The sequence below is a fragment of the Opisthocomus hoazin genome, chromosome 10, assembly GCF_030867145.1.
Source record: "Opisthocomus hoazin isolate bOpiHoa1 chromosome 10, bOpiHoa1.hap1, whole genome shotgun sequence".
Classification (NCBI taxonomy): Eukaryota; Metazoa; Chordata; class Aves; order Opisthocomiformes; family Opisthocomidae; genus Opisthocomus; species Opisthocomus hoazin.
In genome coordinates, this window is record NC_134423.1 from 18,797,174 (window position 1) to 18,805,333 (window position 8,160).

Genomic DNA, 8,160 nt, shown 5'->3' on the forward strand with positions numbered 1-8,160 from the left:
TGTCATTTTTAGTTTGCCCATTAGGAAGCAGTAGTAGTTTATGCGTTGCATCCACATTTCAGACTAAGTGATTATTGTACCTAATTACGGTTGGTTGCTAATATTTCCTCAGTCTCTCTCTTAGTCAAGCGCTTCTTCTTCTGTATTTTTGTGTGTAGCGAGGACAAGTGTGATGCGCTAGGCATTATTCTGGTTTGGTTACGAGTATCTCCTGTACTGCGTTAAGATTTCCTTACATTACTTTTTTTAAGCTTTGCTACTGTTCTCACTTTATGCCGTGCAATATCATCTGCTGTGTTTGCTAAGCAAAAAAAAAAAAAAAAGAAAAAGAAAAAAAAAGAAAAAAGCAAGTGATGATGTCATCATGCTTTTCAGTGTTACAATGTTTCAGCGTTTATGTAGTCACAAAAACGTAGTAAATAAAAGGTTGGATTTTCCAGCACTTTAAATTTAGACATTTCTTGCCTTCTTTTGTGTCTCCCCGTGCAGCCCCACGGCACCAGGCTGAGCCAAGGGGAGCGGCTGAGCCCCCCAGGGCAGCCCCAGCTCTCCCACCGGACGGGCAGTGCTCGGCGGTGTCGCAGGAGGGACATCCGCGGGTGGGGGGACCCGAGATGGCACCTCGGGCTCCGCCCTGCCTGCTTCCCTCCATCGGCCCCAGCAGACACCCCAAGCCTGGGCTCCCCATCCATCCCAGCTCCCGCCTCGGTGCCCAGTGGGGTGGGCTCCAGGGGAAGCGAGAGCTGAGTGTCTGAACAGCGAGTGCGGTTCGTACCAGATGCAGTTCTCTAATTGAGGGAAAAAACATTAAGAAAATAACTGAAGCAAATAATCTCGGTTTCCTTTATATCGTCTAAGGGTATGGATGTCACCAAACTAATTCACGGAGGTGTTTCCTTTTGCCTGATGGAGTCCACCTCGGGCTCGCAGGATCAATATTTAATTGTTTAAAGGGATATTGTATTCCTTTCCTGTCACTGTTGTTAATGCCTCCGCGCTCTGTAATCCCACGGGGTCTTTTCCCGGGGATCTGATCGGAGAGATTACCCATCACTTGGGAGTGGTGGGAGGAGAGTCCCCGGCCGTAAAAGATTCAGCAATGCATTGAACCATTTTCTCTCTATCTCCTAATGAAGTGATGAAGCGTGTGCCACAAAATTTAACAGGGTTTTGTGGCAATTCGGGTTGCACTGCTGAGAGGAGGATTAAACCTTCATCTTCGTCCCATAAATCACGGCATCAGCTACATTTATTCTGATGGATGGTCTGGACTCTGCTGACAATATTTTATTTCTGGAAGCGCCTGCAGCCTGTGCCCTGATGTGCAATTTCTTTTTACTGCTAAGCTGAGAGGCACAGAGCGCGTCTGTTCGGAGGGGTCCCCTCGGGCTTGGCGTCCCAAGACCATGCCAGAAACCAAAGCGTCACCAGCAACCCACGTCCAGGGCAAGTACAAAGGCAAAGGGGAGATGGGAAGCCAGAAATGTCCTCTGTCTGTGGGATTTGCCCTCCGCAGCATTATACCAGCCAGGCCTGGGATAACTCGGTGCTGACTCAGATCAGTAGCTCTGTGGCATGGTGCTGGCCGTGGCCGCAGTGCAAAGTAAGGGCTCCAGCATGCCCTGCCATGTGCAGCACTCTCACCTGGAACACAAAAACACCTCCAGGGACACAGCAAAATGCTTTTTCTAGAAAAAAATAATCTGGAGATGCCACAGGGGTTGAAGCCCACCAGGCAGCTGTGGGGACCATCTCCAAGGTTCTCGTCCCACAGGCCAGGGGAGGAGGATGGGTGGCATGTGGGCAAAGCCTGGTGCAGCTGCAGCACGTGCCCTCAGTGTGACCTCTCCCTACACCTCCTGTCCCACGTTTCCCTCTCACATGAGTCATTTTGGTCATTAATCTCCCTGACCCCAGACACTGGAGGGTGGCCCCATACCACACAGCATCTCGCTGCCCCACGTCCTCAGGCAGTCCCCTGCTGCTGGGCCACACTGCGGGGACCAGCTGGCCGCCCACAGCAAGTGGGGACTCTGGGATGCCCAGGAGCCTGCACAGCTTCCCAGTTACTTCATTATATTAGAGCTTCATATTTATATTGGAGTTACACTCAACTCTGCTGTGTGCACCCTTTATCTCAGCGTGCTCGGGGGAGCCAGCTGGGTGCCCCAAACCCAAACACCGAAACGAGCTTCACAAACTTTGTTTTCTGAGCACCAGCGGAAGCTGAGGCACAGGGACAGCAAGCAGAGGGGTGCAAAACAGCTCCCCGGCACAAGAGAGAAGTTGCTCTTGCCCCTGTTCCACCTGGAGCCTCCCAGGGACAAAGGCAGCAGCGGCAGCTGGGTGCTGCCTTCACCCACCCCTTGGGCAGCACGGGCGGGCGGTGCGGGTGATGCAGCAGCTGCATCCCATTTGCATGTGATTAACCCAGGCCATTAAAAGCTGCTGGAGCTGGGCCCTGCTCCCTTAGCTGGAGGAGCTGTGCTTGGTGAGGGGGTCTGGTGGGTTTGGGTGGAAAATATGGGCTGTGCTGTGTTTGTGTGCATGGGGGGTGGCTCGGGTGCCCTGGGTGGGACGGGGCAGTGCTGCTGTCAGCGTTACAAATTACAGCAAGCGCTTGAAGCCTGAAGGACAGGCATTGGGAGGGCCAGTGAGGCAGGGGACAGGGTGGAGGGCCATAGCAGGGTCAGGGATGTCCCCAGGGGTACAGCAGGGTGGCTGTGCCAGGGCTGCCTGGAGGGTGGGACAGCCCTGTGACAGCCCTGCACAGTTTGCTCCCCGTTAGAGCACTGTGAGCGCTGCTAGGGGAGAGGGGGCTGCAGAGTGCCCAGCCCCTGTGCTGGGCCCTGATGCTCCCCGGGGGGACAACCGCTGCTTGGACAGGGTCAGAGGTATCACACCCTGCGTCTGGGGGCCAGGGTGCTGTTATGGACAGGAAAAAGCCCTTTGTAAAAATAGTCTATTCATCAAGCACAATAATTTCCTGCCTGAGGGAGGTGCCTAGAATTTGATTCTCAGTTATGCTTTAGTTATCACTTAAGGTTAAAAATGATTAGGAGGGAAAACTAATCCTCATCATCAATTTCATTAGGAAGAACTACTGCACTGCAAAATATAAACATTTTGTGCAAGTGAAATACACAATGGCTGCTGATACATAAACCACACGCAGCTCAGGATATCCACTGAGAACGGCTGGCAGCGGGAAGGGCACTGAGGAGGGCTATGGCTGTGTGCTCTGCCCTGGGCACCCGCTCTTGTCCCCTCGGGTCACGCAGATGGATCTTTGGTCTGACTGAGGGAGGGTGGCCGCTGTTCTGGTATCCTTATGAGCAAAATACAACCCAAAACTTAGCAACTGTGCCCCCCAAGCAATGCTGCATAGCCGAGGTCTGTCTGCACAGGCAGGCAGAGCTGCTGTGATGCCTATGAAAGGGTTAGCAAGTCCTTCCCCCGGTAAGGCTGAAAAGCTTTTTGGATATTTGAAAGTGGAAGCAGGATGTAAGCTGGAAGCCAGCGGCCAGGCTACATCACATTATGTGACTGTGGTCGAAGCGTTTACATCTCTGGTGTCACTTGTCAGCTTGGGCTCCTGGCACTCTTGTTGCTGTCCCAGAGGACTGGTACCTAAGCTCTTCTCCTGCCGGACAAGCCCACAGGTTTGAGCGGGGTGATTAGCACATGCTGGGCACAAAGCCCTGTGGATCAGTGCAGTGTGACTCTCTACTGTGCTCGGCACCAAGGGGTTGGGGGAAAGGGAGCAAAGCATCTTCCTGTGAGGTTCTCTTGGCAGAGAATGTTTCTGAAATTTGCCAGTGGCCTTGGTCTGTAAGGAGCGGGGACTGTGAGGCGAAAGGAAGGCTCAAGGCCATGGCAGGAGGCTGTGCGGTGAGACTCCTGCAAGGGGCTGCCAGCAGGCAGGGAGCAGTGGCCTCTGCCCTGGCAGCGTGTGCCGCCCGGGGTGAGTTGGCTACAGATACAACTGTGTTCATTGCAAATAACCTCGGTGATGTGGGAACAAGGCTAGTGAATTACTCAAATTACTTGAATCTCCCCAGTGGTGCACAGATATTCAATCTCAGCATGGCATTAAATCAAGTGAGTGACATAGATCAAAGGATACTGCTTTAATCACCTCGTTAGGCCACAGACATCATTAGTTACTCATTATGATGTGTTGATACCAGCATTCTCTGTAACACAGTTATGTACGCCCGCTATCAGACATTTTTCTCATCAAACGGGCTGTTAATACCTTAACATCTTAATGAGTTACAGTCAATATCCATTGGAATAAAGCTCGTGTTTTCTCATGATTTCATCTACCCTTAGGGTTTTGATTAAAATGGCTGCTTTTTCCAGGTAATTCCACACAGGAACAAGCGCAGGCTGCTATGCAGGCTCCAAAACCCTTATATTGTCTACAAATGCTTTCGAGGCTACATGGGAGTTTGCTATTTTAATATAGATTTTGGACACTGGTGCTTAATTCTTCTTTCCTAATCACTTGTCAAACAGTTTTAGTATCAAATAAAGTAATTAAAATATCTAAGAATGTATTGGAAAATGTTACAAGCAAACCATTGGTTTGCAAGTGTCTAAGGATGAGAACAAGTGCTGCTGCCAGAGGAGCATTAATTCAGATGAACATGCAGAATAGTAAGGTTTTCTGATTTACTGCATTGGCAAAATATTAAATCACTTGCAGGAACATGAAAGCAGCCAGAACAAGCTGCAGTATTATTTCAGGCTCAGGTTTAGCAAGTGTAAGTCTGCAGAAGTCCCCAGTTATCCAAGCTAGGGGTAAGGCAGCATCTATTTAGGCCAAGTAAATTTTTTTGCCACATGAACTGTGAAGGAGCTTGTCGGTGTGGTGGGAAGTAGAAGTCTTGAATGTTCTCCAGCTCTCTGACCACCTTTTATTTTTCCTGAGAAAAATGTTCATGTGTCACCAAGAGAAAGAAATAAAATATTAAAAGGAAGGTGAAGCAGTAGCAGCCAGCCAGCAGAACTGGGTTGCCCTACAGCTGTCTCCTACCCGGATGGACAAGACTGGACACCAAATAGGGCTGTGCCCAAGCGTGGTTTTCACCTCATGCAGCCACTGAGCTTAGTTCTCCCTGCCTGGACCACGCTGTATCTGGGTCCTGTGTTAGTCTTTATTACGCTTCCTAACAGCTCTTAGTGACGCAGTAAGGCTGGGCTCTCTCTGCCTGTGCTTCCTTTCCCAGGCCGGCTGTGGCCGCGTTCATTGACAGCACTCCATGGACTGTTTTCACACTCTTTCCCTTACCAAGGCTGGGAGAAAAGCAAGTCTGCCTCTTTTCCCAGTGCTGGTGTGACAGCGCTGTGGGGAGGGCACTTGCGATACACTCGACGTGCATCCACTCCCGCTCTCCACTGCTATGCGCAAATGCCAGTCCTTTTCCCAAATACAGTCAAGTGAGCTCTGGCCTCTTAGGTATCACTAGTTGCAGTTTCTTAACCTTTTCCCCCTGGATGGACTTCATCTCTGATTACACATGGGAAGTACGGATACGAAGACCTTGATTAAGGCACGCTTACATGTAAGCATCCTACTCTGTGCAAGATCTTCCATCTGCACTGCTCCTAGCTCTGGGTTTTCAACACTGAGTGGTAGCAGCTGCAGCTTTGCTGCATTCTCTAGGGAAATATATTTGCAAATTGTAGATGTTTACAATACTTTTTAAATCTAGGTAAATACATTTGCATTCTCTAGGTAACTCCATGGGGTTTACCCCAAGCACCTTTTGTTCCCTCCTACTCTGACGTGTCCAGGGCTGTTTCTGCTGTGTGCTCTCTTCACACTCTTCAGTTTCCTCTGCAGCGAGGACACCCTCGATGCTACCTTGTCTGCTCCTCCCATACTCGCTCGCCCGCCCTGCAGCCACAGAGGAGCATGTGGGCTCAGCCCCTGGGACCAGTCCTTCCCATGACATGTAGGAGAAAGGTGTCTCTGCTGGTTATCAAGGACCCTTGGCTTGTCACAGGTTGTCTGCTCAGTTCAGTCCTCCTCTCCTTCAGACTGCTGGAGACATCATCCATGTGGATTTGGGGGGCTTTTCTGTGCTAAATTCACAGAGTATAGACACCTCAGCAGCTCAGTGCACTCATAAGTGTGCCACACACTGGGAAACATCCCAGGGTGTCAGGGGAAAGGGGGGAAAAGGATGAGAACCTCAAGCCTTGAGAGAGGACAGTGGTATTGCTGGGCTGCCCCAATATGCATCACACCTCCCAGTCTTACTGCAAAGTGTGCAGATCAAAATCTGCTGAGGGAAGGCTCTCCAAATTATGTAAAGTGAAGGGCTCAAACCACATGAGCAAGGATGAGCCTCAACTAGTGGCAAAACCCTCCACCTGCATCACCAGGCCCCCAAGCCCTCCTCAATCCTCTCTGTTCCCCTGGGCAGGAGCTGAGGCAGGCAGGGCAGAGCTCTGCCTGCAGCCCAGCAGGACCCCTCTCCTCCCTCACTGCAACTCTTTCACTTCAACCCACTGGGACAAACCCTGGCTCCATGTAGGTCTTCATCTGCCTGCACTTTGATTTCTTATAAAATGTGTCAGTAGACTGCTAATAATACCAGTAGCTTCAGTAATTCCCTTTTAAACAAACCTCTGTGATATTTGACACTTCTCCTAATGACAGACCTAGGGCTGCAATTTGGGACTGTAAAGCCATATTCAAACTGCCTTTATTTTAAAAACCTCTTTTATACAGGAAAAGACAGCAGAGGTTTCCTGGATCTAATTTAAACCCTGGATTAGACGTTTCTTTACTGTTTATGGTAGTGAAAGACTGTGTGGTTGCTGGATTCGTGGCAATAAGAGAAAATTTGTCATATTCTTAGCAGTCACTGAAAATAGAAAATGAGCCGTTGTGATTCACACTGGAAAACACCAGCCGTTTCTGCTGCTGAGCCCAGCAGCCTGGAAAGGACGACCCCCTGTCAGAGCCCGGCCGTGCCGGCTGCGGGCAGGCACCCCAGGGTGCATGTGGCTGCCCTGCCGGCAAGGGCTCGAGGTGTTTGGGGGACCTTTCCCAGACCTGCCTGTGCCGCTCTGCCCAGCACCCACCTGAGCCGCAGAGCCCAGGCGCTCCGGTTATGGAGTGGATATACAAAGTAAAAGTATCTGGATTTTTGCAGAAGAGTGGCCCCCAGACAATGCCTGCAGGGGCCAGTGTCGCACTGAAAAGTGTATGGAATCAGCACCCCAAGCGCCCCTGGTTCATCCTCAGGGCATCACAGCCTGGGGGCCTCCTGTGAGAGAGCCTCTCCTCTCTCCCCTGAGAGCCAGGCTTGGGATGCCTGATGTACAACTGGGTTCTGGTGTTCTGTCCCCTTGTCCCTGGAGGATCACACACTGCAGTAAGGCAGTGTGGAGTTACCAGCAGGACTGATTTCTCCGGTTACCCAGCTTGTCTGGATCACTGGAGTCCCAAAGTGAGTAAACAAGATAAGAAATCTGCTTTGGAAATATACTGGATGGAAGCCCAGAGAAAAAATGTGGCTGAAAGTGTTCCTTTACACAAGAAGGAAAAGTCATCGTCTTTCCTTTTTGTACAGACCTCGCCCCTGTGCTTTGCGAAGGCGCAGGAAGACTTTGCATATTTATTTTGAATAGGAACGTGCAGATGAGGAGATGCAGGTAACGACGGAGGTAGAAACAGCAAAGGCAGCTGGGGGAAAGCACAAATATTCAGAGTACTGAGCAGAAGTGAGACACTTTGAGGCCTGATTCATGCTGGATCAGGCAGAATGACTGCAGAAGGAGCCCGAGTCTGTGCCCAAGGAGGAGCTCCCATGGCTTTGCTGGGCTGTGGATCCAGGCCCTTGGCACATGGAAAAGGACATGCAAGTGCCGGGCTCCTGCCTGCCCCTTGCAGTCAGGCTGGAGATGAGGAAGCTTAAATCCATTTCTCAGTAAAGGAAATAAGTACTCTGGGGGGTGCTGGGAGCGGGTGGGAGCCAGACCCCTGCTTGGCAGGCAGCTACATGGCTGCAAATGGCAGTCTTCAGGCAGGAAAGGCGTCTGTGCCTGGGGATGCCAACGGTGACGACAGCCCAGGAGCAGGGCAATCTACCAGCCCCACTTCCCAGCCAGCAGTGGTTTCTCCTAGGAAGGTGAAGGGCT